Below are 10644 nucleotides of genomic sequence, written 5' to 3'. Positions count from 1 at the left end.
CTTTATTATCAGTTGGACAACTATTTCGTCTAGCTGATTATTCTCAAATCTGAGCAAAGGAGATGCAACCTCTGGGACCACCCAGGTGAAAGACCAACCTGGAGCCATTTGCCCAAGTATTTGAGATTGCCTCGACTTTATCTTGCCCATATCTCTTTGGGGAGAATCCTAGCCTCTCCTTTCTCTCTTCCTCTTCCTACTTCCCCTTTTCCCTAATGGGATTTTTAAAGCAAAAAAAAATTTTTTTAAATTATTACATAAACATAGAAACGTTAGATTTCTAAATGAGAAAGAATAAAGATCACCCACAGTCAATGGCCCCAACAGATTCAACTTGTTTATTTGCCTGTGTTTGCTAGCAGCCCTCACCCAAATGCATGCAAGATTTTTGCGCAGCTGTGCTCTAGGTACCCGATCTAATTTTGCTTTCTGCCCCTTTTGCTTCTCATTTTGTCATAAGCATTTTTCCATGTTGTTACATGATCATCACCTTTCTCATTTTAATTGTTGCACAATGTTCCAGTGAGTGAATAATTTAATAATTACTACCTTAATATAAGTCACTTAATTGGTTACCTATTTTCCTCTATTATGAATAACGCTGCAGTGCATGTTTTTAAGCGTATAGCTTCTTCTTTCATTTGAATTATTTCCTCCAGCAATTCCCAAGAGTGAGGTAAATGGGTCAAAGGCCATGAATGCTTTAATGATTCTTGGTGTGAATTGTTACATTGTTTTCCAAAGAGTTTCTTTTTTTATTTTCCTGCTGAAAAAATAATAGTACTCCTTTTCAACCATATAGAAGAAAGCAAAAATTCTACTACCCAGAAATTACCACTAACATTTGGATAACCATCTCTTCAGACATCTCCTGTGCATTGATATACATATAGATGTAGAAATAAAAATAGTTTTTCACGAAAGGGATCATACTCATGCCAATTTTGCAACCCATTCTTTTACTCAACAGCATGTCCTAGGTTTTTCTAATTGCTTCTGCCACCACTCCTGCTATGGGTAACATAATGTAGTACAGTGACAGCTGTAAGCCAGGCAAGGGGCCAAGGATTTTATCTACATTAGCTCATTTAAGCTCCACACAACCCAGTGTGATAAGTTCTATTGTTATCATACCCATTTTACATATGAAGAAACAGGCTAAGATAAATGAATTGACTGGCCAAGGTCACATAGCTAGGGAATGGTGGGGCTAGCACTCAAGTTGAATTGTCGGGGGCACCAAAACAGAGGCTTATATAAATAACACATGAATACCTTCTTATGGTATAATGTAATGGTTATAAATGCAAGCAATAAATGCACAGCAAGTAAAATGTGTACCTTTATACTGCCACAGAGGTTTGATGTGTCTGTCAGTTAAGTTTAGGTTCAACTGTATGTTACAGAAAACCAAGTAACTCAAATAAGTATATTTTTCTTCCACATAAAATACAGAAGATGCTATGTCTGGACATAGCATTTCAGGCTGGCATGATGGACCCATGGTCACTGATCATGAGGAATCCAGGCTTCTAACTTTATGAACTGTATTCTCACTTCCATCTCTAAGATCTCTCTATATGGTCTGATATGATGACTGGAGTTCCAGCCATCATGTCTGCATTCCAGGCAATAAAAGGAGAAAGGCTGGGCAAAGTGTGTTTTTCCCAGCTGAATCAGCCCCCTCTAAAGAGCTTCTCTGCAAGTTCACTACCCCGTGACATCAACTTCATTCTAATTGGCCACCCTTACCCACAAAGAAGGCTGGGAAGTGTAATTTTTAAGCTGAGCAGGTTGCTGCATCCTCCTTACCCCCCATAAGAAAAGGATTTGGTTAATTTTTTAAAAGAGGGGAGAGAACAGATATTAAGCAATCAAACAGCTCTGCCCCCATGTGTATCCTAAATCCTTTTTTATAAATTCCTATATATGTGTACATACATAGAAATATAGTTAAAAAAATAGTCAAATGTGTAAATGGTTGTTTTAATTTACATTTTAAAGTTTAGCAAGATTAAACATTCCCCCATTAAACATTTGTTTACTAATTATTGTCCTGTGGATATTTAAGCTCTTTGCTTATTTAGCCAATTAAAGCCTTGATTTCCTGATCGAGTTGAATGAATTATCTGGACAGATAAGGTAGATGTTACAAGTATACTCACTCTTTGTCCTATTTACTGCAAGCATTGCTTCTAGTATGTTATCCCTTTTATCTTCATGGATTTTTGGAAAGTTTTATATAAATTTCAAGTATTTGTATGTTGAACCTATTTTTTGCCTTGTGACTTTTTCTATCAGTTCCAGGCTCCAGAAATATGGTCAACCTTCAAGTTGGCTCTCTCCTCACAGGAGACGCAGCCACGCAGCCTGATTGGTGGCTGGGCCTGCCTGGGTGTGAACCTCCCCTCTGCCACTTCCTACCTGTATGACCGTGGGCACGACACTTCCCTCATCTGAGATCTAGTTTTCTCAACTGCTTAGAGAAGAAGTTGCACGAGCCCCAGGTTCTCAAACCTGTTTCTGCATCAGAACCACCAGCAGCTCCATAAAAGGCACATTCCTGGGAGCCCCTTAGATCTACAGAATCCAAATCTTTGTATGCAGGAATCTATTTTCAAAGGCTCCCCAGTGAGTCTGATGCTCAGACATGTTTCAGAACTACTGGGCCAGCCAATGTCTGCGATTGCCTCCTGCACTGGGTTCCCTAAGTTGTGAGTGAGAGCAGGACACAGCCCTTGGCCACTGTGCCTGCTGAAGCCAGTCAGCCCTACTTCTTCCTCCTGGTTCACAGCTCCCATTTCACGTCCAGCCCGATCAGAAGCTCATTATTGCGGGGAGTGGGTGAGGGCAGTGGTCTGGCTCCTGGGAGGGGGACTGAGTGGCTGTCACAGTGAGACAGGGACCATGGGCTTAGAGTAGGGTGAGGGCCTCTGGAAAAAGCAAGGCAGGATATTTACAGTCAGAGCAATGTAACTGCATGCAAGGAAACCCCCTACCAAAACTCTGTGTTGAACATTAAGCTCTAGAGTCATTCTTCAGTGAGATCAATTAATATTCCCCAGATAAAGAAGAGTAGCACATGTTTTTATTATGCTAATCATTTGTAATCATGTGTAAGATTCACTTTAGCATGCTGAAGGCCCCAGGCCTATGTGCTGTCTTTCCTCTTTCAGATCTGATGAGGTGATTTTGCAAACTGGGCAACTAATTTAGAATGCAGACCCAGCTGTAAACAATATAGTAAAAGGCAGGAAGGATTCTACCTTAAAGATAAGATTGCATTTTAACACTCAGAAAATTTAAGAAGTAAGATAATCTTAACTTACTCTTTAGCAAACAGACAATACCTCAGCCCACCTTGGGAGCTGGGCAGGCAACTTTTTGACATATTCCCAGACCAAGACGCCAGTATCCCCAAGAGGAATCAAGGCAGGAAATCCCTTATGTTAAGTTAATTCTAAATATTCACGGACCACTTAACAAGTCTACACCCCTAAGCTTTTTTTCCTGTTCCCAAATATCCTCAACTGCCTATAAAACCTCTAGACAACACACCACTAGGGGCTCTCTTGTGCCCTCCTGGCTCATGCCAGGAGCTCTGTCTGTCCTCTCGCTGTATCTCTCAATAAAAGTCTCCCTGGCTCTCCTACCTCGACTGTTTGCTAAGTTCATTCTTTGACTCAGCAAACAAGAACCCCGGCATCAACAGCAGTGCCCCTGGGAGGGGGCCAGTGTCACTTACTAGGTGGGTGACTTTAATGAAACCACTCACTCTATAAGTCCCCATTTCCTCACCTTTGAAAGCAGGGCCTGTGGCTTTCTCAAGGTTATGAGGTTGGTAATGATGGATGAATGGATGGATGGATGGATGGAAAGAGCTGGACGCAGTTCCTGGCATGAAATGTGCATTTGACAAATGTGCTAGTTACTACCATTAGTGTTTTCCTTGTGACTTACAGTGCTTGGTCATGCTATCCCTGAAGAAGGCAGGTCTCCAACAGGAATTCCTGGTGCCTGACAAGGCAAAGAGAGACCTGTCATTTCTCTGTGATGCTGAAACTTGTCAATAGGTAGCCTTGAGCTTCTGGGAAATTTTACCCCCAGTGTAGAGCTTGCCGCCTCCCAGGTAGCCAGGAGGGTGTGTACCACAGGGCCTACCGACAGCCTGCAGGCTGCTGCACCCACAGTGGAAGGAAGAGCCCCTGACTAGGTGACTCCTCATCGCTTGCTCCTTGCTCTCCCCTAGCAGGTCAGACAGGAACGGCCCCATTCTTCAAGTGGCTGACCTATGCACTCAGGGACTGTCCCCACCTGCCTCCCAGACCCCTGACGCCTGGGACATACTCCCAGAGTGTTCCTGTCCTTTGTCCCCACCTCTGGATTAGGTCTCTCATGGTGCCTGCTGCCCCTCATCCTTCCCTAGACCTTGGGCCTCCTTACCTCCATTCCTGCTGATCCTGACTCAGCCTGCGGCTTCCTGCTGCCTTGAACCTGACCAACTTACACAGGTTTCACTTTACTTGCTGAGCTTTCTTATTATGATTAAGACCTCCATGAGAGGCCAGAACCCTCTTCTGAGGGCCCTGGCAGCACTGCTGTGGGACAAGGTGGGCAGGGCCTCAGCTGCTGCAGGCTGCTGTAAATAATTTAGACAATGCCCCTTCTCCCAGTCACTATCCCACACTGACCCTTCAGATTAATTTGTGAATAATGAAGTGAGCTAAGAACACTGTTAAGCAGGCAATCCTAATCTCGAACAATATCTGGAGGTCCAAGAACAATTTAAGGATCCTACTCATGTGCACCAATTTGGGTACAGGAGTGTGAGTAATGGTATTTAGATCCCAGCTCTGCTCCTGGTAGCTTCTTAATCTCAGGCAAGGCACCTAAACTTTCTATGCCTCAATTTCTTCATCTGTAAAATGGGGATGCTAATGGTATTCTCTACTCATGTCATTGTTGTAAACATTCAAGGAGTTAGCATACACAGTTAAAACAACCAAAGAAAAATAGATAAACTAGATGTCATCAAAACTAACAACTTTTGTGCATCAAGGGACACTCAAGAAAGTGAAAGGAAAACCCTCAGAATGGGATAAAATATTTGCAAGTCATATATCAGATAAAGGTTTAATATCCAACATAGAGAAAAAATTCCTATAACTCAGCAATAAAAAAGACAACTGAAAAACAGACAAAGGATGTGAATAGACATTTCTCAAAAAAATATACAAATGGACAATAAGTACATGAAAAGCTGCTCAACATCATTACAACCATGAAGGAAATGCAAATCAAAACCACAATGAGATACCACTTCACCCGACAAGGATAGTCACAGTTTGTTTTTTTTTAAGAAAAATAACAAGTGTTGGTGAGTTTGTAGAGAAGTTAGAACCCTCATCCCCTGTTAATGGGAATGTAAAATGGTACAGCTGCTGTGGAAAACAGTCTGGCAGGTCCTCAAAAAAGTTAAATGTAGAGTTACCATATCACCCAGCAATTCCACTCAGGTATATATGTAAGAGAATTGAAAGCATGTTCACACAAACACACAAATGTTCATAGCAGCCACCAAGTGGAAACCATACAAATGCCCATCAGCTGATAAACAGATAAATAAAATGTGGTATATTCGTACAATGAAATGTTCAGCAATAAAAAGAGTAGAGTACTGATACACGTCACGTGGATGAATCTTGGTAGCAACATGCCAAGGGAAAGAAACCAAACACAAAAGGCCACATACTGCCTGATTTCATGTAAATGAAATGTCCAGACAGGCAAGCTGTTAGAAACAGAAAGTATATTAGCGTTTGCCAGGGACTGGGGGAGAGGGAATTAGGGAGTGACTGTCAATGGATAGGAGGTTCCTTTCTGGGTGATGGAAATGTTCTGGAACAAGATAGTGGTGATGGTTATACAACCTTGTGTACACTGCATTGTACACTTTAAATGGCAAATGTTATGTTATATAAAGTGTTATGTGAATTCTATCTCAATTAAAAAAAAAGAGATCAGTATATACAATGTGCTTAGGAAGCTACCCAGTCCATGGTAAGCCCTCAGTAAGGTTAGTTGCCATTTAGTTTAAACTCCACTGGAATTGTGGTTGGCCCAGATCAGGCAGTAAGAAAAAAATTCTAAGTGTTTAAAGATGAAATTCACATATTTAATAAATGCTAAAGCATTTATTTGCATGTAGTTTTTCTTTTACCTATGTTCATACTCATGTTTTATTTTAGATACTTTATACACATGTATAGATACATAATATATGTAAGAATTTGTTTTTGGTTTTTTACATTTTATGTTCGCAAACACTTTAGACATTTAAAAAATATGAAATGTGTTTCTAAGGCTCAGACTGGATTTATTTTTGAAGTCTCAATTGAGTTGCGAGTCCAGGGCTGCTATGTGGCTCAAATAATCTACTCAAGGCCAGGCCTGTGATGGAGCAGGTGGTCACTGAACTTGGCACTGAAACATCTGAGATGGAGGCTAAACTTTGTTGCTTACAAGCTATGGGACCTAAAATAAGACTAAGGTTGCCAGATTTAACAAATAAAAATATAGAGTCCAAGTTACATTTGAATTTCAGAAACACAATGAGTTAAGTTTTTAGTGTATGCCCCAAATATAGCATGGGACATACTTATATTAACAATTTCATCTTATCTGAAATTTTAATTTAACTGGGCATTCTCTATTTTATTGGGCAACCCTGGACATGACCCTTAATTTCTGTGAAAGTTATTGAGAGGAATCATATTTAATTCTCACATTTTTGCCAGAAGAGATTGACTCAGAGAGATTAAGTGACCTAACCCAAGGTCACCCAGCTAGAAAATCACTGAGCTGGGATTTGAACTCAGTTGTGTTGAATTTGGATTCTCTGTTAAAATGGAACTCAAGACAGATAAGCAATAATCCTACTGATAACATGGGAGGCATGAGCTAACTAGGCAATAACAGAAGCTTTCACTGACTGAGGAGGAATACTGAAAAAGTGAGTTGGAGAATCAGATTAGAAACAGCATTCATATGACCCTGTTGACGTTAGTTTGCTATTCCTGATGTAACAAATCACTACAAAGCCACTTAGTGGCTTAAAACAACACAGACTTAGGATCTTACAGTTCTGGAGCTCAGAAGCCTGAAGTGGCTAAAATTAAGGTGTCAGCAGAGCTGTGGTCCTCCTAGAGGCTCTGGGAAAGAAGCCATTCCCTTCCTTTTCCAGCTTCTGAAGGGAAGACTGTGCCATTTCTTGGTTCAGGGTCACAACACTTGACTCTCACCCTCCTGCCTCCCTCTTATAAGGACCCTGTGATTACATTGGGCCCATCTGGAAAATTTGGGGTAATCAGCCCCTCTCAAAATCCTTAATCACACCTGCAAAGTCTCTTCCCTTATGTAAGGTAACAAATTCACAGCTTCTGGTGATGAGGACGTGGACATCCTTGGGGAGCCATTATTCTGCCTACCAAACTGTCTGAGAGAGAAATTAGCTCGTGGGTTTGAGTGTCCTGGGCCTTGACTATAATCCCTTTCATCTGTTCAGTATTCAGAGTACTTAAGCACAACTTTTTTTTCTCCTTGCATTGATCCTGGGAAGTCGGTGAAAGAAGGCAGCATAGAGTGCATTCCATAAGGGAAATAGAGACTGGACCCAGGGCTTTTCATTCAGCCTCATCCCCCAGCCCTGCTCCAGTCCTGCTCCAGCCCTGCCCCTGCCCTGCGCATCTCAGCCACATGCTGCCAGAACAGTGTTCTCACTGGTGGAGCTGGGCAACACCCCGGGTACCTCCCCCGATCTAGAGGAAGGTGCCCCCGAGGTGAGCCAGCTGCCAGAGCCCTGATTATGCCCTCAGCAAGCAGCCTTCCCCTGACCAGGACAGGGAGGGAGGGAGGGTGAGAGGGATGACATGGGCGGAGAACCTTCTTTCAGTGGAGAGTCTCAACACAGAGCCCCAGAACTCCATGTCCATCCATCTCGGCCACGTCTTTGACAGCAGCCCAGGCAGATGGTCCAAGGTCTGTTCTGGAACCCCTGAACCACTCTGATTCTTAGAAAAGTCTTAGAGCGAGCCTCCCAGGAATGTGTCACTGTGGTCTACGGTTTTGCCCTGGAGCACGGCTGCGCAGGAGCGGCCAGGCTCTCTCCCTGCCCCTGCTTCTCCAGGCTTTCCCCTACCCATCTACTATTGCAGCCTTACACGTGCCAGACAGTGTTTCAGGAACTGGGATACAGCTGTGAATCTGACAGACATGCTCCCACCCCCCTGGACCTTACACTTCAGAGGGGGCAGACAGACCATACAAAGGTATGGGGTAAAGATTCTGAGGCTAGCTAAACAGGATGAGAAGATAGAAGGGGATGGCAGCGCTGTGAAGCTGGCACCATCCCCACTCTAAAGAGGAGGGAGAAAATGGTCTAAGAAGGGGCAACAGTGAGGTGCAAACCCACATTTTACTCCAAAGCTCCCCTTGGACCTAGTCCCTGTTTTTTGAGGCATCGGAAACATCAACACTTGTGTCCTTCTCCAGGGAAGAAGAGCAATTTGAGTTTGGGGGTGGTGCCAGGGGCTTCACATAATTCCTTAGGATAAAGTCAGTCCATTCTGGAAATAGTGTCCAGCTGTGGCCTGACTTCAAGGCCAAGAGGAATGGAGGATTCCTGCTGAGTGTTAGCAAGGCTCTAGGAAGGAGAATCGTGATGTAATGCCTCATTTAAGTGGAGTGGTGGCCAGATTCAGCAGAATGAGCTAGACAAGGAGAGTGAGCCAGGTGTGGATATGGAGGTGAGAAGGAAGCAGTGAGATGAACTGGGAGGAGGGAGCCAGAGGTGAGGGGGTGAGCAAGGTGTGAAGGGTTTGAGGACAGCCTCAGGCTTTGGGAGGGTGGCTGTCCTTGGAAAGGAATGAAGCGGCCTGTGGGGGAAACCCACCTTCTATTTAGGGAGTCTGTTTATACCTCAAAGAGTAGATGACAAGATGCTGGGCTCCTGGCGGGGTGTAAAGAGACAGACACGTGACACGGTAATTGATGTCGCGCCCTCTGTCAGCCTGCCGCCTCTCCCTCCCTGGGCTCAAGAAGGCTGCATGGGGTGGGAGACTGCTAGAGCGGTGCTGGCCAAACCATGCTCTTCCCTGAACTTGTCCTTTGTCCCCTTCGTGCCTCAGTTCCTGCTTCGTGCCTCAGTGTCCTCATAGGCAGTGCCTGCCTCCTGACCTGCCCACTGAACTCATCTTTAGTGGCCCATTTCAAATGCCACCTCCTCTAAGAAGGCCCCCCTCATATCCACTACCCACTGATAATCACCACCCCCAGGAGCACATATTAGGGTCACTTTCAGATGGCCCGCTCTGTGTCTGATGCACACTGACCTTAGACCACCCTATCCCAGGGGCCTGAGTTGATTGCAAAATATTATTCAGCCACAAAAAGGACTGAAGTAGTGATATGTGCTACAATCGGATGGAATCTTGAAAACGCTGTTAAGTGAAAGAAGGCAGACACAAGAGGTCCAATATTGCATGATTCCATTTATAGGAAATATCGAATAGGCAAATCAATAAAGACATAAAGTAGAGGAGTGGTTGCCAGAGGCTGGGAGGACTGCTAAATGTATAGAGGGTTTATTTTGGAATGATGAAAAAGTTCTGGAACTAGATAGTGGTAATGGTTGCACAATATTGTGAATGTACTAAATGCCCCTGAATTACATTCATTACAATGGTGAATTTTACCACACACACACCCAAATGCACGTTTCAAAGGAGAGGTTTCTTAGCTTTGATCAGATTCTCAAAAAGTTTAAGCAGCTCCAGTCTGACACCTTCAAGAAGCAGATGGTGATATTAAGATCACAGAAGGAATAAGACCTATCCAAGGTCACTTGGGGGTGGTGGCAAAGCCAAGCCAACTGTGTACCTGCCTGACTGGGCACCTCTCCCACCGCCTTCTTCCTTTGTCCTTTAACCTCCATTGAACCGTCTTTCAACCACCCTCAGGCCTCCATCCTGCTCCTCGCCAGTTGCACAAGCTGTGTACCTTCTTAAAGTAAAAGGCCTTCCGAAAGCTGGACGCTGAATTAGAGTTTCATGAATGTTTGCTTTTACTCTAGAATGGACTCTGAGCACCTAGGGGCAAAAGCAAATGTTTCTTATTTTCCTCCTTGTATCCCAGAGCTCCTGTGGTAGCCATGGAGGTGAGCTGTTCCTATCTTCCTTTAAGGAAGAACATCCTGCTCAGCTGCAAAGAGGGCAGTTAGCTGACAGCATCTAACGAACATTCTTTGCCCCAGAAAAGTCGGAGAGTCGGGAGCCAGGAGCGGCCCCGGAAACTGGCGGACAACCGGGACGCCCTCCTCGCCACGTGCTGGGCTAGGCAGGACGGGTCGCACAGCCGCTCCCGCCCACCTGCCCACTCCCGAGGCCTCGCCCCGCCCCCTGGCTGGTGACGCCACAGCGCTCGCTGGCGCCTCCCGTGACGTCACTGCCCGGGCCCCGAGGTTTTCTCAGAGTCCGTGCTCGTGAGCAGGCGGGCGAGTGGACGCGGCCTGATGAAAAAGGTGGCTTCTAAGCAGTCTCCGCCCAAGTTGTTGGGTGGGTGTGCGCCCCCGCGCCCGCCGCTGGTTGC

The sequence above is a fragment of the Manis pentadactyla genome, chromosome 4 (genome assembly GCF_030020395.1).
Source record: "Manis pentadactyla isolate mManPen7 chromosome 4, mManPen7.hap1, whole genome shotgun sequence".
Taxonomy (NCBI): Eukaryota; Metazoa; Chordata; class Mammalia; order Pholidota; family Manidae; genus Manis; species Manis pentadactyla.
This window is presented reverse-complemented; position numbering follows the sequence as displayed.